Source organism: Miniopterus schreibersii, assembly GCF_964146895.1.
Source record: "Miniopterus schreibersii genome assembly, chromosome: 12".
Classification (NCBI taxonomy): Eukaryota; Metazoa; Chordata; class Mammalia; order Chiroptera; family Miniopteridae; genus Miniopterus; species Miniopterus schreibersii.
In genome coordinates, this window is record NC_138112.1 from 29,924,867 (window position 1) to 29,950,447 (window position 25,581).

Genomic DNA, 25,581 nt, shown 5'->3' on the forward strand with positions numbered 1-25,581 from the left:
CAACATTTTAGAGAACTTTCATTGTAGAGGTCTTGAAATTATTTTATTAAATCAATGACTAGGTATATGGTGCTTTTTGGTGCTAATGTAAAAATATATTTAAATTTTATTTTTTATTGTTAGCATATAAAAGTGCAGTTTATTTTTTGTACACTTATCATACATACAATGATAATCCAAAAATAATTTCTTTCTTTCTAATAGTTTGCTTGTATAGCTTTTCTATTTATTTTTCAGCTTTTAAAATATAACTTAAAAATTTGTAAAACATTTAAAATGTTTATTTTGATGGATTTAAAATACATACACATTGTGAAAGAATTCCTCCCATTTAGTTAATTAACACATCCATCACCTCAATGATTTAACTTTCATTTTTTTGGTGAGAACGTTTGAGTTCTCCTTTCACCAAATTTCAATTATACAATAAAATGTTATTGACAATAATCACCATGTTATACATTATTCTCAAAACTCATTTATCTTATAGCTGAAAGTTTATACCCTTTAAACTAACCTTTCCCTATTTACTTCACTGTCTCCCCAACCCCTAACCCCTGGCAACCATTTTTCTATATTCTGTCTCCATAAGGTAGAACCTTATTTATTTATTTATTTATTTATTTATTTATTTATTTATTTTTATTTATTTAGTTAGTTAGTTAGTTAGATTCCACATATAAGAAGTACCATGCAATATTTATCTTTCTCTGTCTGACTTATTTCACTTAGCATGATGCTCTCAAGATCCATTCATGTTTATGTTTACGCAAACAAGCAGATTTCTTTCTTTCTCATGCCTGAATAACATTTCATTGTCTGTGTGTGTGTGTGTGTGTGTGTGTGAGTGTGTACACAAATCTCCTTGTGCCCATTCACCCGCTGATGGACACTTATGCTGTTTCCATATCTCAGCTCTTGTGAATAGCGCTGCAGTGAATGTGAGAGTGCAGGTCTCTTTGTTATCCAGTTTTCATTTCCTTTGGATGTATGCCCCAAAGTGAGATTACTGGATCATATGTGAATTCTATTTTTAATTTTTTGAGGAAACTCCACACTGTTTTCCATGGTGGCTGCATCAATTTACATTTTTATCAACAGTTCGCAAGGGTTCCCTTTCCACTGCTTCCTCCCTAATGCTCGTTACCGCTTGTCTTTTGTAGGTTAGCCACCCTAACAGGCGTAGGGGATATCTCATTGTGCTTCTGGTTTCTATTTTCCTGATGATCAGTGATGCTGAACACTTCTCATGTACCTGTCATGTACATCTTCTTTGAAACCAAATGTCTATTCAGTTCCTCTTTCTCCTTTTTTCTTTGATTATAATATCTTTTGTATCTGCTTTTAAGATTTTCTGTCTTTTTCTTTTTAGAAGTTTGATTATGGTATGCTTAGATGTGATTTATTTGTATTTTTATTCTGTGTAGTTTTCTTAACATCTTCAATCTGGTGGGTTATATTTTTCTTCAGTTTCAGAAATTCTTAGCCATTCATTGATTTCAAACATTATGTATGTTTAGCTTCTCATCAGGAAATAAAATTTCATTTATGCTAGACTTTTGGACTGTGTAACATTCTTTTCTTTTTCCTTTCCTTTCCTTTCCTTTCCTTTCCTTTCCTTTCCTTTCCTTTCCTTTCCTTTCCTTTCCTTTCCTTTCCTTTCCTTTCCTTTCCTTTCCTTTCCTTTCCTTTCCTTCCCTTCCCTTCCCTTCCCTTCCCTTCCCTTCCCTTCCCTTCCCTTCCCTTCCCTTCCCTTCCCTTCCCTTCCCTTCCCTTCCCTTCCCTTCCCTTCCCTTCCCTTCCCTTCCCTTCCCTTCCCTTCCCTTCCCTTCCTTTCCTTTCCTTTCTTTTTTTTTTGCTTTGTGCTTCATTTTGAACAATTTCTGATAATCACTTCTGAATTTTCTAATGCAGCACTGTAAAATTTTATCCAATGAGTTCTTAACTTCAGATATTGCATTTCTCACTTTCATATGGTCCATTAAAATATTTTATATACTTAGCTCTTCTTCTGACAGTCTCCTCTTTTTATACATTTTTGTCCATAGCATTCTTTATTTTTAAAATTTTCTTGTCATGCCTGTTTTAAAATGCTTTCATGATATTTGCACTACCTGAGAAATCATGGACATGCTTCTTGTCTTGTTCTTTATTTTTCTCTTTGGAATTATTTTGCCTTTGCACATGGAGCTTGTTTTTTAAAATTATTATATGCCTGAGATTTTATATGACAGGACTGTTGAAGTAGTTGTGATGATTTTTCATCAGGGAGGAATTCCATTTTGCTTTTTCAGACAATTAGAGTGAGCAGCAGATTACCATAGGAAATTTTGTTGCATCAGAGCTGGGTTACAGTTTCGTAAAGAGTAATTATATCTTTGACTCCTCATATGTGAAACTTTCGATCTTTTGTTTGAGGGCATAGCATTATTTTTCTTCTCAGGCCTGAGAGACTGAGCAAGGTTCACCTCTGCTTTTTCAATGTTCTGGCATTTCAATCTTTAGTCTCATCCCATTAAGACTCAAAATATGTCAACTGTCTTAAGAGGAAAAGTGGCGTTGTGTTTGAGAGAGGTACTCTTCCTCTCACTGAGCTTCATCTTTTAAACATTATAAGGCTTCAGGAGGTTTTAGTCTCAACATTCCCTAATCGAAGCTTCATATCTCAGCATATTGCCCATATAGAAATCTTGCAATGTATTTGGGGATTCTTCCAATCTAATATTCCCTGCAAGCCTTTGTGATTATAAAAAATTCCATTGGCTTCTCTTTTCCCCAATATAGTCCTTCTTTTAGGCCAAACCAAACTCTTAGCCCTTGTCTAGAACTGACCTCTTCTCCCAGGAAATAATATTTTTAGCAATATCTCACCTAGGATAGGGTCAGAGAAACTATAAAATTATAAAAATTATGCAAATAGAAAGATATTCAAAACAAATAAACTTGCCCAATTTATATAGGTGGTGGAGAAGGCAATTAAATAATTAATACGATAGTAAAGATTATCTGCATCCTCATAAAGTAGGATATTTAAACTGAAACAAATGAACAAATTCATTTTTCAAACATGTAACCAAACATTTATTGAGCTCCTACTATGAGCTTGGCTCCATACAAGGCAATAGGATATTCAGAAGAGCAGGACAATGACCTTGCTTTCATTGGGTGCTGAATTCATTATGGAAATTAGTCATATCATATTTTTACAAATACAACAATAAAATAATGCAAAAGTTTTAGAGATGATACAGTAAAGGGAATGGGTAAATACAGAAGATGTGGGTATACAGAGTAGATACCATGGAATTTATGATGTTTGTGGTGGAATTAGATAAACATTAATTTGTCAAAGAATTAGGGGAGTTGTAAACAAGAAGAATTCTTATACAGATGGCAAAACATATACAAACGTATAGAATGCAAACTGGCTTAATGAGTTTAAGTGTTCTAAACAACCTATCATTTTATTTGGAACTATGGTAGGCTATGAAATTGGAGAGATCAGTGGTTACTAGATCCTGATACCTTATAGATTATCCTACACTTTTTGGGATATGATTTTAGAAAACCAGAACCAACTGAAAATTTTACATCTAAAATTATAAAATTTAATTACATATAAAAATAGAAATAGATAACAATATAACAAAGAAATATTACATAATATGAAAAGAAAAATTGTGTAAATTGTATTCCACTCACTCTTAATCAAAATTTAAATGTATGGATTCTGCCTTAAAGCTTAAATTCTAATTGTGGAAATAAAACCAGTATATAGGGACAAATTAAGAAATAGAGTGCTAGGTTATACGCAACTATTTTAAAAAGTAGTTAAAGCTCAAATAAGGAAGAAAATAACAATAAATGAAGAAATAGGAGAAGGAAATATCAACTATACAGAAGGTAAAGCAGCAGCACGAAAGGACTGAAATAATTATGACTGCATTTCAAAATAGAGGTACAAAAATTATTACTCGGAACACTACAAAACATTGTTGAAAGAAATTTAAAAAGGCTTAAATAAATGCAAAGAAACCTCATGTTCAAGGACTGGAAGACTTAATATTATTAAGATTTCAGTACTCCCTAAATTAATCTATAAATTTAACACAATCCTTTTTAAGTAGCAGCCCCTTTTTTGTGTGCAAAAATTGACAGGGTGGTACTAAAATTCATACAGAAATAAATGTTACCCAGAGTAGGCAATCAATCTTGACTTAAAAAGAAAAAAAATGATTTTGGAGGACTCACAGTTCCTAATTTCAATACTTACTACAAAGCTACCAGAGTAAAGTCACATACGATGTTGACAAAATGGGTGATCAATGACTGTAATTGAGGATCAAGAAATAAATGTTTACATTTATGGTCAATGTGTTTTCTTAAAAGCTGTCACAAAGATCCTATATATAGAGAAAAAAATCAATGGTGATGGAACTAATGGACAACACTGGGGAACAGTAAGACATAGTAAAGTCCAGAAAGAGGAGAATTGAATTGGGCAAGACTTTGAATTGAGCAAAAATAATTCAGTAGATTGCAAGGAGTTAGTAGGTGTTTGCAATTACTGAAACAATTTGGAACTAGTGTTTAAGAAGTTCAAATCTATTGCTATGAATACAGTGATTAGATTTAAAATAGTCAATATTTCCAAGCCTCATTGCTTTAAATGCCTGGATATCATGACATTTAAATCACTCCCTATATTTCTCTTGTCTAAAGGATTCCATCAACGCTAACCTGGCCTATTGCAGTAGTCTCTACGTGCCAATTTCTTATTTCATTTTATCTGTCTTCACTGCTTCCAACACAATCTATACAAAACTCTAATTTGTCCATTTTATACCCTTGCTTAAAACTTCAAAACAGACTTAATACCTAGGAGCTAAACTATCCCGTTCTGCATTACCATTTCTCTTCCGTGAGTGGTTCTTTTCATCAGCATACAAACATGTTCTAACTTCTGTCATTTTAATAAATAAATGCCCAAACAAATAAGTGACTTACATGCCTCCACTCGTCTCTCAGATACTACTTTCATTTTGGGTTACATTTCACACACATAAAAAACTCTTAAATTTTTATTTTCTATGTGTCTAATTTTTAATTCCTATTTGTGGTAGGCTGAAAATTTCCCCCTAAAGATATCTCCATCCTCAATCCTGGGACCTGTGAATGGTTTGTAGATGTGATTGCATTAAGAATATTAAAATGAGGAGATTATCTCGGGATAGCTAAGTGAGTCGCAAATACAACTGTATGTGTTTTTGTAAGAGAGAGGCTGATCGAGAGTAGACGCACACAGGCAGGAAAGAAGGCATGACCACGGGGGCAGAGACTAGAGTGATTCAGCTGGAAGCCACCAGAAACTAGAGTAATGTATCTCAAATTTCATATCTCAAAGAATTATTGATTTACTCTCCATCTCCTATAGTTCTTTCCCCAATCTTCATATGTCTCAGTATATGGTACCACAGCCCACACATTTAGACCAAAAAAAACCCTGACTAGCTTTCCCTTTACTTCACCCTGTACTGAAAGCTCAAGCAAGGCTTGTCAATTGCCCTTCATACGGTGCTTTCCGTTTTATTACTTATCCACTGTGCATCAGAGCCCCTGATACCATTCTCTCTAATCTGGAAAATGTAACTATTATTTCCCCTTGGTCTCCCAGGTTTCTAGTCTATTCTACAATTTAATCTCCACTCAACAAACAGAGGGATTTTTTCAATTAGACAATATCACTCCCTTGTTTAAAATATTTCATTTATTTCTTACTTCATTTTGAATTAAATAATCTTTTCATCATGAACCCTGCTGCCTTAAATGTTATGGCCTCTGTATATGAGTTACTCTCTACTTTTGATTAACAAAGGCATCCCAAAGCCTTTTTTTTTCACTTGAATTTTCATCTGTCATAACTTCTCGTGACCAACTTCTTTTTTTTAATGTGTTTATTAACTTCAGAGAGAGGAAGGGAGAGGGAGAGAGAGTCATTGATCATCAATGATGAGAGAGTCATTGATCAGCTGCCTCCTACATGCCCCCGACTGGGGATAGGGCGGCAACCAGGGCGTGTGTCCTGACCAGGAATCGAACCTCTATCTCCTGGTTCATAGGTAGACACTCAACCACTGAGCCACGCCGGCCAGGCTAGCTCTTTTCCTTGGTGAAGTCTTTATCCACATGTCTTAAAGATGCTCAGTTTGACCTTTCAACCTAATATGTGACAACTACCATCCTCTGGTCAATCTTCCTCACATTACTTTGTTGTAGTGTCTTCATAACACTTAGTGGTATATAAAATTTTACTGTTTGCTTTTAGTTTTATATTTGTCCCCCCAGTAAGAAAGAAGCTTGGCCCGGTGGGCGTGGCTCAGCGGTGAGCATCCACCTGGGATCCAGGCGGTCGGGGTTCGGTTCCCGGTCGGGGCACATGCCCGGGTTGCGGGCTGGATCAGTGACTCTCTCATCACTGATGTCTCTGTCTCTCTCTCTCCCTCTCCTTTCCTCTCTCTGAAATCAATAAAGATAAATTAAAAAAGAAAGAAAGAAAAAAAGCTTGGCATATGACAGATGCTTAATAAATATATTTGAGAGAATAAAATTCAAACATTTTAACTCATGACCTTTATATACTGAGCCTTCTTCAGCAAATTCATCTACTAGTTTATTACTCCAAATACACAGATTATACACCTGCTTAGCGTAACTTTTTCCCCCTCTAAAGTGTCTTTCCCTCTTTCTTTACCTGAAGAAATTCGGTCATTTTGCATAGTGATAAAATTTTCCCAGAAACATGCGGACACTCTGCTCCTCGCAGCTCAGCCACAGGAATTGTGTCTCATGCCGAGCTCGAAACCGATTTCTGAGAAAGGGACTGCGGACAATCGGCACTGGCAGGAGGGAGTCATGTGGAGAAGCGGGGGCTCGCCCAGGATGTGACTGTGCTGGTGGGAGATGGGGCCCGGCTGCGGGCAGTGGGCATTACACGTGTCACTGCAGAAGTCACCGCGGGGAGAGAAGACGTGTAACTGGCATGTCGCCAATGGACCCTGTGATTTACACATCCCTACATATTTTCTCGAGATTACAATAGTTCTGAACTTGAATAATTATTTTAAAAATCAGTAGGAGACCTTGACAATCTTTTCGGAAATATGAGCATAGTGATCGTTACCCATTTATTTTCATGCAAGAATTTTTTACTGCAATGTATCTGTGAAGTAAAAATGAAAACTTTGTTTCAAGATTAAAGATCTTATTTATCATTCAAAGATTCTGTTATTACTTTATTATTTCCTATGAGTCTTACGTCTACTGCCTTTCCAAAGGAAGTAAAAAATATTTTATGCTGAATAAAATATGCTAATATCTCCATTGGCAATTCCCGTTTTGTATTTGCATTCCACGCTGTTCCTATGGAAAGAGACAGACAGTTTGCTCCATGCTCATCCCTTCGCTCTCTTCTTCAGGCCTCCCGCAGGCAGTCGCGTCATAGTGGGAAGAGAATTGGAAGTGGTAGCAAATGTTGCTCCTGAAAACACAAATTGGTACAATCTCTGTGGAAAACAATTTAGCAGCATGGATGTGTAGCCTAATCATGTTTATGTTCATTGACCTAGAAATTCTGATTTCAGCAACACATCTTAAGAGGATGCAAGGATGAGGAGAATAATTTGTATATTTGGATTTGCACTGCACAGTTATTTATATTAAGGAATAAATTGGTAACTACCTGAATATATAAAATTAGAAGATTGGTTAAATAACCCATGGTACACCCATATCATGGAATACAATAGTACTAATAAAAATGCTGTGGATTAATATTTAATGCCATGGAAAGACATTCATTAATAGATGATGTGAGAGTGCTGGCTACAAAGCTGCATGAACTGCAAAATTCCAATTTTATGGGGAAAAGTTGTATGTTTGTGTTTGTGTGTATGAGAAAGAAGTGGCAGAAAAAAATATTTTAAAATTATAGTGATTTTCTATGAATGGTGGCTTATGATGTTTATTTTTTGCAGCGTTTTTAAAATACATTCATTTATTTATGTTTATACATAGATTACATAGATTATATATAATACATATGTATATGCATATATTATATAATTCATATGTATTATCTATATTATTTATATATGTTCTATAAATCCATATGTATGTGCACGTGTCTCTGTGTGTTTCTGTGTTTGTAGTGCAATGCATATTCTTCAAAAAAACACTGATTTGGTGTTAGAAGAGCAAACTTTGGAACCTGACCTTGTTACTTAGTAAATTTCTGAATCTCTTACTCATCTGGAAGGAACAGTGTTGATTCAGCTCAGTGCCAGCTGAGTGGTCTCATTGCGCTTCAGTCCTGAGTGCTGAGCGCTGAAGTACAGAGCCCTCTGGTACCAACAAGGGAGATGGTGGCTTCCAGTGAATCACTAGGCCAGAGTCCACTAATAATAGAAAATCCCAATCCAAATACCCCTGAGGCCAAATGTGGCAATAAAATTTGGAGTTTAGAATTATGAAATTATATATATATATATATATATTTCTGAATAGATAAACCTTTGTAGGCACCGGATTAGCACTTTTATTTTTCCTGTGGTGTTTTGTTCAACACCTTTCTAAGTTCCCACAGGTCTACCAAAACCTCTTTATATTGCCCAGGGGGTCAATTCATTAACTTAACATTCTTTTAATGTGTACTATGAAATTATAATGCTGAAAACTATACACCATCCTTGAGATAATGGAATTAATCTTTCTAGGCTTTACTTCACATTTTCACTTTGAAAACTCCTGTTTGATTTTCTTGTTGAATTTTGTCCATTTTCTCCCTGTATGACCAATAATGTTCTGCTTGTTGTATTTGATTGCACATTTCCTCCCAAGACTATTTCTTTAATTACATATTTTATTTATAGGCATGCAGCACATGAAAACATTCTACAGCAACCTAATACTTGATTTAGGATTATGTATACAGTACTGTAGCAATAATAAGTTCTGATTTGAGAACTTTTTTTTAAGTATGTCTTTATTGATTTCAGAGAGAGGAAGGGAGAGGGAGAGAGAGAAATAGAAACATCAATGATGAGAGTCATTGATCGGCTGCCTCCTACATGCCCCCGACTGGGGATCGAGCCCGCCACCCAGGCATGTGCCCTGACCGGGAATCGAACCCTGATCCCCTGGATCCTAGGTCAATGCTCAATGGCTGAGCCATGCCGGCCGGGCGAGAACTTATTTTTAAGATGATGATGATGATATAATGATCATGTACTATATGTGAGGCATTCTCACACTTGCTTTATTTATATTAACTAATTGAATCTTCACAGCAACTCTATGAGAGAGATTTAGTTATAATCTCTATTTTACAGGTGAGAAGACTGAGACTTAGAGTCCTGCCTTAAGGTCTTGCCCCAGTCACAAAGTCTGTTGCTTTTGTGGTTTGAACCCAGGTAGTCTGGACCACAGGCCAAACATTTAACTCCTCTCTTACTATATGTCCTTCATACATCTGACCTCTCCTTGGCCTGGACACTCATGGCAACTTCATTTTTTGATCTTTATTAAACTCATCTTTAAATCAAGTATCCTGCTCCTACTTTCATATATGTGAGATTTCAACTCCCCTCACAAACATTAAGCTCTTACATGTGTCAGGCATTGTATTGGGCATTGAGAATAACGATGCCGAGTCAGACCGACCTGTTGACCTTCAGGTGTTTATACCTTAGGAGTTAAATATGTAAGCAAACAATAATGTATATATTTCAAGAGCAAGTATTCAGGAAGTAGCTAAAATGTGACAGATGCTGAGTACTCTAAAGAATACATTCAGGACACAAAAGTCATAAAGAGGGGCATTCACTGACTCGGAAAGTCTGGTTTTACCAACCTGGAGTCAAATTCCTGATGACAAAGCCTTACTGTTTCATTCCTTGGGTCCATATCGATTGACACATAGTCGACATAAGCACCAGATAGTTAAGTGAAATGTTGTAATAATATGAATAGTTACCAACTTTATTTAGCACTTATTCTATTTAACCACTGGGCTCTACACTTTATATTGATAATCTTTAAACAATTATGATAACACCATCTTGTAGTTACTATTGTCTTCATTTTTCCAGATGACAAACAGAAGCTCAGAGAAATGATCTTAGCCACGGTCACACAGATGATAATAATATATCAGGTTTGAAGAAGAAACTTTGTTTTTAACTGCTTGTGTGGTTGCTTCCTAATTAGAAAGCATCCAGAGAACGTCACTGTAGATTATCCGCGAATCAGACAAAGAACATCCCTGTACCCTGTGCTTCTTGAACGTAGGCTCTCCTTTTCTCCGTATGCCAGCAGCCAAAGTATTTCCATGCCCCCCCTTCCATTTCTTTCTTTCTTCTTTTTTTTTTCTTCCCAATTCTTTTTTGTACTATTCTCTTCCCAAAAACCTACTATTCAACTTGTCTTGCATTTCACTAGTTGGGCTCTGGTTCTTTATGCTTCAAACACCTCATTTCCATCCCATGCCTTTTCATTATTGCATATAAATTTATCAATATGCTTTGACTATAAATATGGTGTTCTTGGTAATCACACCAGTCACCGCTGCCCTGCCTGCCATCTCTTTGGTCAAGAAGAAACCTCGTTAACTGCGCTTCTCCAAATCCCTCTGGTCAGTCATGAGGCAAAGGAAACTTCAAGTCCTCAAACCCCTGGGTATTTATGGGGAGAGTTTCCAAGGTTCTGAAATATCGGACAGCTTTAAAATATTCATCATGTTCAGAAATATAGTCCACTTCTAAGGACCTATCTTAATGGAAGTGTCTGTGTTTAAAGTTACCCAAATACCATTCGCTTTCTGTTTGGCATTACCCTCTCAGGCGCGCCTAGGAGAGCTCTTTGCCTATCTCCAGGTCATGAAGATATTCTTCTGTGTTTTCTACTAAAATTTTATAATTGTAGCTTTTCCATTTAGGTACCTGATTGATTTTCTTGAGTTAATTTTGTAGAAGTGTGAAAAAAGCATGAAGATATGTTTATCTTCTTTTCATACCAATAATCTGTTGTCTTAACATCAATTATTGAAAATATTTCTCTTTGCTATTGAGTTGGTTGGTGGCTTTGTGGAAATTTTAAATGTAGGTCTATTTTTGGATTCTCTATTTGGTTCCATTTTATTTATTTTCTAATTGTCATACAAATACAAAACTATCTTTATTACTGTAGTTTTATAAAAAGAGCTGAAGTCATCTACTATGTCAGCCTTCTTTTTTTATATATATTGTCTATTCATTTGTCTAAGTCATATTTACATTTCTGTATTTATTTTAGATTTAGCTTATCAATTCCTGTTAAAACAGCAGCAATGATTATTATTGAGATTACATAAAACCTGTAGCTTAATTAAGGAAGAATGTTTATAGTATTAACAATATTTAACTTTCCAATCCATAAACACATTCTCTCTCTCTTTTAAGTCTAATTTCACTAAGCAACATTTTGTGTTTTCAGTGCAATGATTTTGCCCAACTTATATTAATTTATTTCACTGTACTATATATAGGGTGTCCCAAAAAATATATACACACACTTTGAATAATTATAAAGGCAGTGTTTATTAAAATACATTTCATTTTCAAAATGGAGCTATCTGCTGTTAAAGTGAGTATACATTTTGGGGGGACACCCTGCATATTTTAAAGCTATCTTAAATGGATACAAAATATTCCCAACTATTTTTTGTTTTTGGTATATAGATATTGATCTTTAAAACTGATCTTTTAAAAGTGAACTTTTATTATGAAACTTTGTAAATTTGCTTATTAATCTTAGAATTTCTTCGTTATTCCCTGAGGATTTTATATATTAAAAATCATGTCTGTGATTAGGGCTTGTTTTAATACATCCTTTCTAATCTTCATACATTTAATGACTTTTTCTGTTTCCTTTACCCTCCAGTATGATCTTTAATAGAAAGGGTGAGAGAAGACCCAAACATCCCAAATATCCATCAACCTGTGAATAGAAAAATAATTGTAAATTTATAAAAGAGAATGCTACTCAGCAATAAAGACAAATAAATAAACTGTTGATACATGCAACAAAGTTCTTAAGTCCCAAAACCATTTTGGTCAATGAAAGAAGTCAGAAAAATACATACTGTATGAGTTTATTTGTACAAAATACTGGCAAATGCAAACTCTTCTATAGTAAAAGAAAGCAGATTGGTGTTTGCCTGGTGATGGAAGGAGCCATGGATAGGACAGGACAGGATACATGCGTTACAAAGGGGCACAAGAAACTTTGCAGGGTGGGGTGAGTGATATATTCATTTTCTTCATTACAGTGATGGTTTTCACTGGTGATATCAAACATTTCCAATCTTACACTTTAAGTATGATTTATTATAAGTGGATTATAAATCACTGTAGCTGTAGGAATGTTAACAAAATGAACCACCTGGAAATTAAAATCCTTCTACTAAAAAACTCTTGGGTAAAAAAGGAAAATGTAAGATGTTAAAACATGTTACAATGACTTTCTAATTATAACAGTATAGTTATACTGTTATAACTGGTGCTGTTATACTGTTATAACTGTTATACTGGTGCTTGATTAGAAAGACAGACTAATGAAATAAAGTAGCAAGTCCAGAAATAGCTACAGCCCTACTGAGAACTATACTATATGACAAACCTGATATCTCAATCCCTGGGTAAAGAATATAATTTTAATAATTGTTAGGACAGCTGGATAGCCATTGGGAAAAACATACAATTAGATACATTCCTCATATCATATACAAATACAATTTCCAAATGGATTATAATCTCTGGGTGTTCATCTAAATTTTTGCATGTATCAATAGCATATTCATTTTTATTGCTGAGTAATATACGTAAAATAGACCACAGTTTGTTTAACTCTTCTGTTAAAGCACGTCTGAGTCATTTTCAACTTTTGACTATTATGAATGTAGTTGTTATAAATATTCACATATAGATTTTTGTGTGTATACGTCATTGCTGTTTTGAGATGAATATCCAATTCAGTTACTGTGTCATATGGGAGTTGCATGTTTCTTTTTTTTTTTTAGAAAATGCGAAACTGGCTTTTAAAGTGGTTGCAAAATTTTATATTCCCACCAGTAATGTTTGAGTGACCCAGTTCCTGTGAATTCTCACCAGCATAGGGTGTTGTTGCTATTTTTTTACTTTACTGTTTTGATAAGTGGTTAGTGATGCCTCACTGTGATTTTAATTTGCATTTCGCTAGTGGCTGATGATGCTGAACATCATTTCATGTGCTTTATTTGCCATCTGTGTATCACCTTGGAAGAAGGATCTTTTCTAATCATCTTGTTTGTTTATTTGTTGTTGAGTTCTGAGAGTTCTTTATATATTCGAGATACTAGACCTTTTGCCAGATATGTGTTTTGCAAATATTTTCTACCTCAGGGTAGCTTGTCTTTTTATCCTCTTCTCAAGGTCTTTCAGAGAACACAAGGTTTCATTGTATGTAGATGAAACCCTATTTATCCTTGTTTTCTTTTACGGTCCTGCTTTTGGTGTCAAGCCTAAGAACTCTGCCTAGCCCTAGATCCTGAAGATTTTCTCCTATTTTTCCTAAAAGTTTTATATTTTCATATTTAAGTCCATGTTCCATTTTGAGTTAATTTTTATGTACGCTTTGAGATGCAGGTTGACGTTCATATTAGCCCCTAGGCATGCATCACTTTTTTGAAAAAGATGTCTTTCCTCCGTTGAATTGCTTTTGCACTTGCGTCAGAGCCATTTGTGGAGGCACAGTTGACCCTTGAACAGCGCCGGGGTGGGGGCTGAGGGTGGGGTGGTGAGGAGTGCCTGAAAACTGTACATATAACTTAAATCAGCCTCCCACAGATGTGGATTTGCCCCGTGGATGGAAAATACAATATTTTAATGGCAATTTCTCTTCTGGCTCTTCAGGTGGATCAGTCCTGGGCTTTGAAATCACTGTGAATAGCCCAGAGCTCAGCAATGAAACTTTCTAATAGCATTTAGGCTATACGCCCTGAAAAAGCTCCTTTGTGTCTGATAGAGCCTTGCACATTCTTTGTGGCAATTTTTAAAAATCTATATTTTATGGTTAACCCTTTATACCTTACAAAGCATTTTCAGGTGCACTGTAAAGGACCCATTCATAGCCCAGGGCTTTCCTCTCAGGCCTCATTGGATTAATGTTTAAAGAAAACCTACCTTGGATATGAACTCAGGTTCTCCCTCTAATCCCAGATACGTCCACTCTGACACGGACGCCCTGATTTTGAAAGTAGCCTATTAGTTAAAACCTTCATAATTGATTGTTAAAAATCCAACTACATACCTGACAGATCTCTGTGGAGTATTTTGAATTGGCTTCTAGGTGAGATCCCATCCTGCCTATGGAAACCACCTGAAAAGTTTTAACTTAGGGGCTCATCCGTTAGATTTTGTGCTCAAGACATAGGGGCTTAGGGGGTAAAAAAAAAAAAAAAAATCAGTTCTAGATGTAAACTGTTAAGCAGAGATATTTTTTCTTTTCTTTAGATGTTGGTGCTCCTGAGCCTTGCTGCTCCACCTGAGCCTGCTCCCGGCTCCTTCACTTGATTGACTGTTGAATCTATTGACGAGCCAGCCGCTCAGCCAGAATCAAGGTCAGGGGACTGATGCCTGGGCTGGGGACTGAGGTCTGTGGAGCAGCCTCCCCCCGCCCGAGGGTTTTGAGTATGCAGAGCACATCCTCCCCGCCTGGAGCTGGCAGTTAGTGCACAGGCTCACACACAGGCTCACACACAGGCGCACACACACACACGCGCGCGCACACACACACACGCGCGCACACACACGCGCGCGCACACGCGCCGCGCTCTCCGCTCACTGGGGCGCGTTGGCAACTGCAGTCCCCGCGCCTTTGGCTGAGCCACCAGCGGCCGCCGCCTGGTTGGCTGGGGGAGCGCTGGAGCCCCGTTTCCGAGGGACCCGGGGACACGCCGCGGCCAGGGCTAGCGGCAGACAGCCACGCTTCCCGCCGCTCCTCCGCCCCAGCGAGAGGGGACCCCCCCTCGGAAGCCCGCGCGCCCGGGCAGGACCTGCCCCAGCCAAAGGTAAGACCCGGGCTCCCTCACCCCTTCCGGGCAGGCGCTTGGATTTCTTGCTTTGGGGCCGGGCAAACCTTGTCAACCAGAGCAAGTGCTTGAGCTGGCAGAGTCCTTTTCACTCTAGGAAGCAGAACGATACGGGTTCCATAGCTTAGCAATTATTTTCCTGGTGGAACTTTGGATGCCCATGATGCCTGGACCCCCTGCCCACCTTCCCCAGGGCTCCGCCTGGGACGCAGCCTCCCCTCAGGGATCCTTTGCCAACCCCAGCTTAGTACTTGTGGGTTTCCAGCCTCCCGAGTTAGTTGACAACTGTTTGGCAACTCTCATGCGTAATTGAAAGACCTTTCAATAATCTCTTAGGCTGTGAAAAACACACCTTGTCTACTCAGAGGAAAGCCAACCGATTGAAACTCTTCCCCTCGGCATTGGATGCTTGGTGATACAGACGGTAGTGAAAGTTGCTGAATCACAGAAGTTTAATATTCATGCAGATCGCTGTGTTTGTCAGGGAAAGCCGGGAAGTCAGTGTCTTTTCATCTTTTTGGAGCTCTTACATGTGTCGGGATCACATGGCTTTGAAGAGAAAAAGTTTTTGATTGCGATACACTGGTCTGTTGTGGCCAGGTGGGTAAAGTGATCGTTTTAGTGACTCAGGAATTAACTGGACGGGGGTGTCTTCTGCTAAAATTAGAGAGGTTCTGAGGATTCTGTTTAGTGGGTTCTTAGCTAACAGGTTTATCTTCTTTAAGTTCCAAGCAGAACTAGGGTCTGTGGATTTGTCTCCTTGCCTTAGTGATGTTCACCTGCATGTTATTGCCCCCTAACCTGTCTTGACTCTACATGTGTTTTTAGCCGAAATCCTAGGGGAAGAAAAGTTAATAGAGAAAAATTTCAGCAACTTTTTAACAGTTAATATCCCCATTCTTGACTATTTATTTTAATTATTTTATGCACACCACCTCACAAGAAGTTTCCTGAGAGATTAAAAGCCAGAAGTTAGCCAATGAGTTGAAATGGTCATGAGAAAAATGTTCTTTAGAAGACATGCATCCTATTTATAAGCCAGGCTCATGGTACTCATGAGCTATCATTGAGTTTGAAAGTGAGATTTTAAAGGGGTTTGTGGTAAGCAGTGAATCAATCAGACAGTGCAGGTTTTTGTGACTGTTTTTACGGGAAGCAGTTTGTTTGTGTGCTGTACTTCTAAAACTTCTTGTCTCTTTATGGCCCTCCTGGGGAGTTCCTCTAAGTCACAGCCTGTCTTGATGGCATGTCTGCCTCGATGTGATGGCCTCAGTGTTGATGGGGGAGCAGGACTCATGACTCCAGGCAGATCTAGATTTATGCTTGAAAGTCAAGGCATCATCTGGGGTCAGGGATTTTCAAGCTCAGCCAGCCAGGTACCTCCTCCTGTGATAACTCTAAGGAAGGACCCTTTGAGCAAAAAGACCATGCAGGTGAGGCTATCTGCTGCCTCTTTGGAAGGTAGAGGAAAGAAAGGAGAGTCCTTCTCACTCATCATTCATGTTTAATGCAACCAGTCCTTCTGCGGTGCTCCATAGAGACTTTCAGTCCATGACAAATATTTAGCACATACTTTCTGCCTTTGCTTTCAGCTCCCATAATATCTATGGTTTCTACAGTGGCTACTGTTAAAGTAATTTGGCAAAACGGACTCCACAGTCTTTGTGCAATAACAAATACACCAAGGAAACACAGCTTTACTCTTTGCTCTTTCCCACTTTGATTCATAGTCAAACTTGGAATAAAACCTGTTCATATTACTTTCTTCATGGAGTTGTGGCAGCTCGTGGCTCAGCCCAAGGTATTGATGTGGCTCCTAGTAAACTCAGCAGATCACAAGCATCACGGGAGAGAGAGGGCACATCATCATCATTATTTTTTTTCATGTTAGGTGGGTGGTGTGTAGATTTGTGAGACAGGTAAAGAGCCAGCTAGTGGCTCGCACCTGTGGATGCATCAGAGCTGTGTTTGCCGAGAGGGAATCAATTTCATTTTATTTGGAGCCAGAGGTGACGCTCCTCTGTCACTGTGCTGGCTCCCAGTCACCAGCCTTCTTAATTTTGAGACCACTTTTTTCTTTCCCTCCTCTATATCTGATAGCTTTTCCCTTTGGGGATATTTTTAAAAAAATAAACACAAGGGGTGAATAGTATGGATTGAATCAAAGACGCGGGTTCATGGGCCCGTGGTCAGCGCTGTCAGATCAGAAACATTTTGCTTCTCAGCAGTCAACAGGGTGAGGTTGATGGCTCAGCCCACAGACGTTTCTACACGTGCATGCTGACTACTCAGACCTATTCCGACCAGGCAAAAGGAAGGGGAGAACAAATAAAGCCCAGGCAGAATGTGTGAGCGGTCATCAAAGGCAAATGGGGCCACATCCTGAGCAGAGCCCGCAGTCACACTCCCAAGCTGAGCCTCCCCGGGGCACTGCGTCGCACAGGCGCTCTGACAATGGCCTGTCATGCGCACCCTCAGGGCTGCACTGAGCGATAGCTGCAAATTAGGAGAAACTTCTCTACAGTTTCAATGTTGAGGAGAATTAGGATCCAGATGGTTAAAGCTTTTTAGAGCAATACGTTGGACGGTGTCACAAGCTTCTGCGGCTGCTGCCCTATTACATTCTCTCTGCTGAAACGCAGCTCGGTGGAGGAACTGATTGCTGAGAGCCATCCCGCAAGCCTTAGGGGAACGGACATCCTCTCCGGGTTAAATTTTCCGTCTTTGCTGGCTTATTTTTATTTCCCTAATTCTTAACTTTATTCTACTCTACTCCCAAATTCAATGAAAAGTAGAAAATGTGAGTCATTGTTATTGTTGTTTTCATTTTAAGCGGCGCTTTCTTTTCTCTCACTCTTTTTTCCCAGCTGGGTATTTTTCTCACATTCTGGATGCAAGTATAAATGTCTCTAGTCTAAGACCAACTTTTCTAGTTACCCTGTCTCTGTAAAGACAGTTCTGATGAGAACTGCTGGGGGAGCATCTCAGGTGTTTCACTGTCCAAGACTTGAGGTTTGCTTTGAAGGGATAACTTCTCTCCTTCTGTGCTCTCTAGTGAAAATCCCCTTGCCTCCCGCCTCGGGGCCACAGTGGCATCCCTGCTGGGGCGTAGATATAGAGCGTGAGCCACCTTGTGGTGATGGGGAGTAATTTTGATATTTTTAGCTGAGCCATCCAAGTTGCTGGATGGGACATTGCTAATTTTCTGTTACATCGCAGACGGCTATTGGTTTTGTGAAAGCTTCCTGTAATGGTATTTTCTGATTTGCACATCAACTGTTTAGTTATAACTGCAACTTTCTTCACTGTATGACTTATTTTTCCTAACTTGATATGGCATATATCTCTTGCGCCTCAAATTTTTGTTTCCTGTGTGCATATATTTTTAAAATAACTGTTATTTTTTCATGTATTTAATTATACATATTTTTACATATGTGATGCATACTAAAGTATCAAGATACTTCAATAAAGAAAAAAATCATAAAGAAAGCAATGAAATAGTGTTTCCTCTGGTTATTTATACTGCTTATTGAATAGTTTATATATATAAGTAGTTTGACTTACCTACATGTTTTTGCTTGAGGAAATATCTATATATCTAAATATATAAATATATGAAGAGAATTAAAATATGTAAATGAATGCCTTTATTCTGTATCAAAATAGTCATCAGGTGTCATTTCCAATGTCTTCTTAAGATTCTAATCTAGCTAATCAATTATGAGAGCTAGAACAGCCCAGGCCTGCCTTCCTTTTCAGTCCAGGTCTCTCTGCACTTCAAGTCCGCACTGGCATTACTATAGGAGGCATAGCTCTTGGCTGGAAACAACTGTGGGGCTGGGTTGTGGCTGAGCTCATGCCTTTGAGAAATAGACGTCTCTCAATATATACAGCAGGTGTGAAGGTTTGTACAATAAAGGAGGGAGTTATTTCCAATTTAGAAGAATTAGAAACATGTGGGAGAGATCCAATTAAACCAGTATTTGTCTTAATTGCATTTTACTTTGATCAAAAAGACAAATTTGAAAAGTCAAATGGCAGGTAATTTGGTTAATTTTTAAACCCACTATTTAATAATGACACTATTTAGAGACCATGCTGACCAGGATCAAGTGCGTAGATTTGCTTTGTTGGTCTTAAATTCAGCCTCCTTCCAGGCAGCCCCCGTCTTACCTACGTTGCCCAACCACACGCATTTATTTGCTCACACAGCCTGTATAAATTAGTAGCTCTCTGTTGCATTCTTTTAAAAAATAGCAGAAAGACATTGCTTTGAAAGTTTTTTTCCAGGTAAGTTATCTATAGCTTGAAGTAGAAATACAAACAGAAATTAATAATTCCTGATTTAATCTCAAGAAGTTACCATGTGATGCTCCACTTATCTGGAACCTAAATGGTGCAAAGAAATTCACACATCTTATTCCATTTATCGTCCTTGAAGTAGAATCGGGTACAATAAAAATGTTCTATTCATCAAGGGCCAGCTCCCATGTCAATATGAGGAAATAGAAAAAGCCTATTAAATAGTTTTATTATAACAAGTCACAATCTTGAATATTCAAACCTTTAGAAAATCTCCACTGGATGTTAGGTGTAACTGGCAATTATAAAAACGTGTATTATTCATCTATGAATTTTTGTGGGAGACTTTCCTCACATGTGTCAGTAATGGGAAATGCAATCTTGAATGGAATTTAGTTTAATTTTAGCAAGCAAATGCTCCTCTCCTTGTAAAAGTCTCTAAGCTATAACTCAATGAGATGGGTTACTAGATGCACACAGGTCTGTAGTCATTTTAATATATTTCAAGTTGATGGCTAGTAAGTAACACAATTATTCCCTCATAAAACACATTAGGGGGAAAAAGAGCCCTTTATTCACATGACTTTAGAATATGAAGCTTTGCAAAGAGAGCAACTTACTTCTTTCTATTGTTTGCTCCCTCCCTCTCTCCCTCTTTTCTTTTTTCCATTTCTTTTTTTTCAGTCAATCCAAAAAAGTTATTTAACCTCCTAGTTTTCCATTTAAAAATTGAAAATCCCCAGTCAACATTCACTCTCTGAATTGTGATACATTCGATTAATTCTTTTTCACAATATCCTTTGAATGTATGTAAATTAGATTTTTGACAAACTGGAATATTTTACGGACTCTCTGCATAAATCACACCAGATTAAAAAAAAAAAAAAATCAACCTGTTTAAGGAGCAAGATATTTTTGGACCTTCCAAGACGGAGACATCTCAGTGCTGTTGCCTTCAGGGGCAGGCAGCCTGCACACTTTTTAGAAAGACATAGTCCTCCATGTATTCTTGGTTTTAGTATATCTTTATTGATTTCAGAGAGAGGAAGGGAGAGGGAGAGGGAGAGGGAGAGATAGAAACATCAATGATGAGAGTCATCATTGATCGGCGGCCTCCTGTGTGCCCCCGACTGGGGATCGAGCCCGCAACCCGGGCATGTGCCCTGACCGGGAATCGAATCGCCATCGCCTGGATCCTAGATCGACGCTCAACTGCTGAGCCACGCCCGGCCGGGCTGTGTATTTCTAGTTTTAAAGGAAACATTATATGACGGTTATATTGAAGCTGTGAATTAACAGGTGTGGAAATATAAACTCTCCTGTTTTTTAGGTTGGATTTCCATGGTTATATTTTCTTTAATAATAACATTATTATCATCATTATGCTTTAACAAGAACAAATAACTTAAAAATTACCCTACTCTTCTCTCAATTCAGTAATTCAAAATAAAGCATTCATAAAGTGAGTATAAATTGTCTTATTAATACTCAAGTAATAGGATAGTGCTTAATCATTCTAAATAAAATGTGTCATTTAGAATACCTCAATTGTTTTACGTACTGTGACAACAGAGACTGGCTCACAGACATTTCAAAAAAATATTTTTATTAATTTTTAGAGATAGAGAAAGGGAGAGGGAGAAAGAGAAACACTGATGTGAGAGTAAAACATGGATCAGCTGCCTCCTGCACGCCCCCCAGGGATCGAGCCTGCAACCCAGGCATGTACCCCAACCGGGACTCGAACCAGCAACCCCTTGGTGCAGGGGACAATGCCCAGACAACTGAGCCACACTGACTAGTGCATGTGGGATCATTTATTATATTAACATTTCAAATACCCAGCAACAGTGACTATAACATGTAATCACGGTTTTCTTTAATTTAGAGTAAAAGTTTCCAATTTGTTATTTGTTTCTAATTTTTTTTTTTACTTTCCATTAGCATTTTTTTGAATCTTCTACTATTCACCTTAAATGTAACAACTTTACATTTGAAAATGAAAAAAACAACATTCCCAGTACAAAAAGGTAAATAATATGCCCAATGCTGCTTCACATTCTAGGGGTTTTGCATTAAAGTGGTTTGCTATACAGTGGTTGCTTGGCAAGGCCAAGTTACAGTCTTGACTTGAGGGGATCTTGTATTAATAGCTTTCTTAGCAGGCTCAAGCATGCCTGCTGAATAGTAAATTGAATTTTTTTTTATGATTCACAGAATCTGTTGTAGGACACATAAGAAGTACAGCCCAGCCGGTGTGGCTCAGCAGTTGAGCATCGACCTATGATCCAAAAGATCGTGGTTCAATTCCCGGTCAGGACACATGCCCGGGTTGCGGGCTCGATCCCCAGCAGGGGGCGAGCAGGAGGCCGCCGATCAATGACTCTCATCATTGATGTTTCTCTCTCTCTCTCCCTTCTCTCTGAAGTCAATAAAAATATATTTTTTAAAAAAAAGTACAAAGTTTTTAGCACAGAGCTTGAGAAATAAAGTTAATCAGCTAAAGAGAACCCGGAAATGCCATACCAGTTTATACACACACCAACCTGTGTGTGTGTCCATTTTAAAACTCCAGAGCAGTGTCACCTCCCACATAGGGATGAGCATCCACGTGTCATTCTTTCCAATTTCACTGCCCACCTCAGCTGCCTTGTCCAGTGTTCTTATGCTCACAACATCTTTCACATCTGCAATTAATTTGACCGATGTGTCTCAGATCCTCCAGACTCCCCTTACTTTTGTATTTTTCAACTAATTGAGTCCATCCTTCTACCACTGCTTGAAGCAAAAAAGGAAAACTGAGAGCATTAAAAGGGCACATTCTCCCTCCTAGTGAGGTGAAGGCCTGGGGGGGCAGCAGGTTTGGAGTGGAAGGGGTCAATGGGTAAAAAAAGGGGGACATCTGTAGTACTTTCAACAAAAAAAGATAAACTCTGAAAACAGAGACACATCAAACACCCTCATTTACCTTTTACAAAGTTATGAGGGATAAAAAGACAAAGATTTAAGTAACAATTACAATTTTGCCTTTGTTAACATAACTGAGAAAAATAACTTTTCAATATTTAAAATCCTTTTTATATTTTCTGCCTTGTAATTTAGAGGTGATTAAAAATCTCTCTCTCACGCGTATACCCATTCGCTGTATGTACAACTTTTACAGACATTTGTGTGCAATGTCTCCTCTGCCAGCATCTTGAGGTTAAGGGCTATGTCATGTACACCATTGTTACAAAAACCTTTACAATGATAAAAATTACCTGGCATGCCTTAAAAAAAACTAACCTCCATGGAGATTATTCTCATTTAGGGTTTCTGGGGTGGTAAATAAGAGTTAGTATTTTTAGCTAATAATTTGTATAATCGCAGTCGCAGAAGATTGGCAAACATTGAGCTAGAACTTCATGTGTTCCTCTGTGACTTGCCCATATTAAACACTTGACTTTTTTTAATAGAACCAAATATTATCTTAATATTTATCTGCTGAGACATTTTAAAACCTTGTATCTTTGATTCGACCAGGCTAGTTTAGCCACTCAGCCCTGAGTCATCAATGAATTTAATTTAACAAGCAAGTCTTCTGTGTCTTCTGCATTTGCATCTCTGACTTTGAGCAGGATTGAGTTCAGCAACCTGCAGGAAGTCTCCCTCCAGTTTGGTGATGAAGTAATAATTCCCCTCAGTTGCCATCAGTGTTTCAACTACAAATTCATCTAGCTGTGCCTCCTTTATTCTACATCTACCTGCTTCCAGTCTGTTGGTAAGGATATCTCTCAGTTGAGACTATGTCAAATGTTTATTGAAATTACTCTTAAAAATAACTCCTTAGCAAAATAATCCAACTAAAAAAATCATTGGCACAATTTCTTATAAACCCATGCCAGCTTCTAATAATCACCACTTCTTTTAAATCTTTTCAGACTCTGTTCACCATGATCCATTATAAAATTTATTTGAGTGCATGATAAACTTGCAAATTTACTTTTCCTCATAATCGGTTTTCAGGAGACTCTCCTATCCTCTGTAATTTTTGAATAATTACCAAGAGCAGTTTTACAGTCACACCTGACAAACACCTTTGCTCAGGTATGTGTTCTCTAGCTATGTTTCTATTTCTTGTTGGTTTAAATGCTGGCCTACATGTATGCTCCCATTTACAGTATGAAAGAATATTTCCTTTTTTTTTCCTTGAAAGCAAAAATTTGTTGGGTAATTTGGCTTCTCTCAATTTGTATTAAAGCTTATATTATTGGCCAAGGCAGTTAATCTATCTCATCCATATTTTTGCTTTTCTTGCAAATGTGCCCAAATTATCTTCTTGTATTATTTTTTAGAATTTTTAGAAATGTCAGCTCAGATTTTAACCTTGATGGAATATATATATATATATATATATATATATATATATATATATATATATTTATATCTATATCATCTGTATCTATATCTATATATTCTAATCTATTTAAATGTTGAGTTTTTTAAAACATGCTAAAACTACCTGAGTACTAAAAATTAGACTTAGGCCACCCAACATAAGTCCTTTGAACACTGGACCTAACCTTCAGTCAAGACCATAGAACAAATAGCTTTAGAAAGTCTTGATATGAACATTAAGTTGATGAGTATAATGTTATTTTATGCAGATTTAGGGATATTATATCACTACTGGAGCAATAAGTTCAAACTTGACTCTTACTTGCTTCTGAAATTTTGCATTGAGTGCATGTAAGAAGGTACCTTGAGACATAATTAAAATTGGTCAGGAAAGAGAAAAAGAAAAGCCTTGGAAGGTGAAATCATAGTCATCCACAGAAGAGTCAAAATCCGTGTTATTGCCTATAGTAAAAAGTTACATTTTGTGAGTTGGTTTTTTAAGTAAAATCATCTGAGTGAGAGGTAGCTGGTATTTAGATTCATTTTCTCAAAAAAGCAACCTAGAAACACTAGTTATGAGTTGTAGGATTCTAGAAAGGGAAAGATAGCAAACAACAAGTGAATTTAATAGTCAATATCGATATGTTGTGCGCTGTTTCTAAAAAATGTAACATCACTGCATTTCTCCCTGTTCCCTGGGGACGAGTGAGGAAATCTTTTCAGGTCGATGAATATTTTATTTGTTTTCAGTGGTGTGTTCAGTTTGCTGTTTGGAAGGAAGATCCAGAATGTACTGTAGGAAAGTATCATGGGAGTTTGAGTAACTATTACATAAACTTAGAGATCAAACACTATATGACCCGTGTAAAAACAAACCTTTTTATCTAACTCTGTTTCTTAGTATCAGTGTTTTTTTCCTTGAACAAGTCAAAGCAACGTAGTAAAACTATCAGCTTTGATGTTTTTCATAAGCTGTGGGAAGTGCATGGTGAGTTGGGTTTACATTAAACGCACTCTTTAGGAAAGTTAAATGCCACCAGTGGCCTGACTCTGTGGCCTCAGACCTTTCTTTCCCCTAATTCTCTAAGAGAACCCCAATTAAAAGGCATAATTTAAGGCAGGGAAAGAGAAAGGCCACACAAGGTTTTGAATATTTCCAACCTAAGACTTGTTTCACGAGAGAGCTGAGGGTGAGCATGTGAGGGAAGCGTCTTTCGCTTCCTTTCATCTTCATGTCACTAGGTTGTGCATAATTTAAATATCTTGCTTGGCTAAGCTTTTGTAGAAAAACACATTGAATAAAAGAGGTGAGAGTTAAAAAAAAAAGAAAAAAAAAAAGAAAAAGAAAACCAGAAGCTTAGAGAATGAATTTAAGATTGAGATTTAAGGGCTCAGTCCCTGAATTGTCTCTCTGCAGGAGCAGAGGGAAATGAGGTCAGGGCTGGAATCAGATGTGTCATGGATGGTCAGAAAAACATGCTCACACAACATTCCGAGACACATGGTGTGCGGTATGGAGCTAATATGACATCTAAAAGGTAGCCCCATAGAGCGGGATTGTAGAGCGTCTACAAGTAATGCTTATGACTGTCTCACACAAACTTGATGCTCAAGGTGCTACTTGTATATAAATAAAACAGCTGCCTGGATGAATGGAGTGCTACGCCTCACCTCCCGTTTCTTTCTGGTTCACTGTGCCTCTCCCTTTCTCTGTCACTTTGGGCGCCATGTGAATTCTA

The 25,581-nt window shown here is 37.6% G+C and overlaps 1 protein-coding gene across 1 annotated transcript in view; it reads left to right on the forward strand.

Annotated features, from left to right (window-relative positions):
- The first annotated feature begins 14,798 nt into the window (after positions 1 to 14,798).
- The window catches only part of TENM4 (teneurin transmembrane protein 4), a 2,309,694-nt gene continuing 2,298,911 nt past the window's right edge, over positions 14,799 to 25,581 (forward strand). The window contains exon 1 of the mRNA XM_081155445.1: positions 14,799 to 15,139. The gene's annotated coding sequence lies outside the window, so the exon portion shown is untranslated. The remainder of the gene's footprint in view (positions 15,140 to 25,581) is intronic.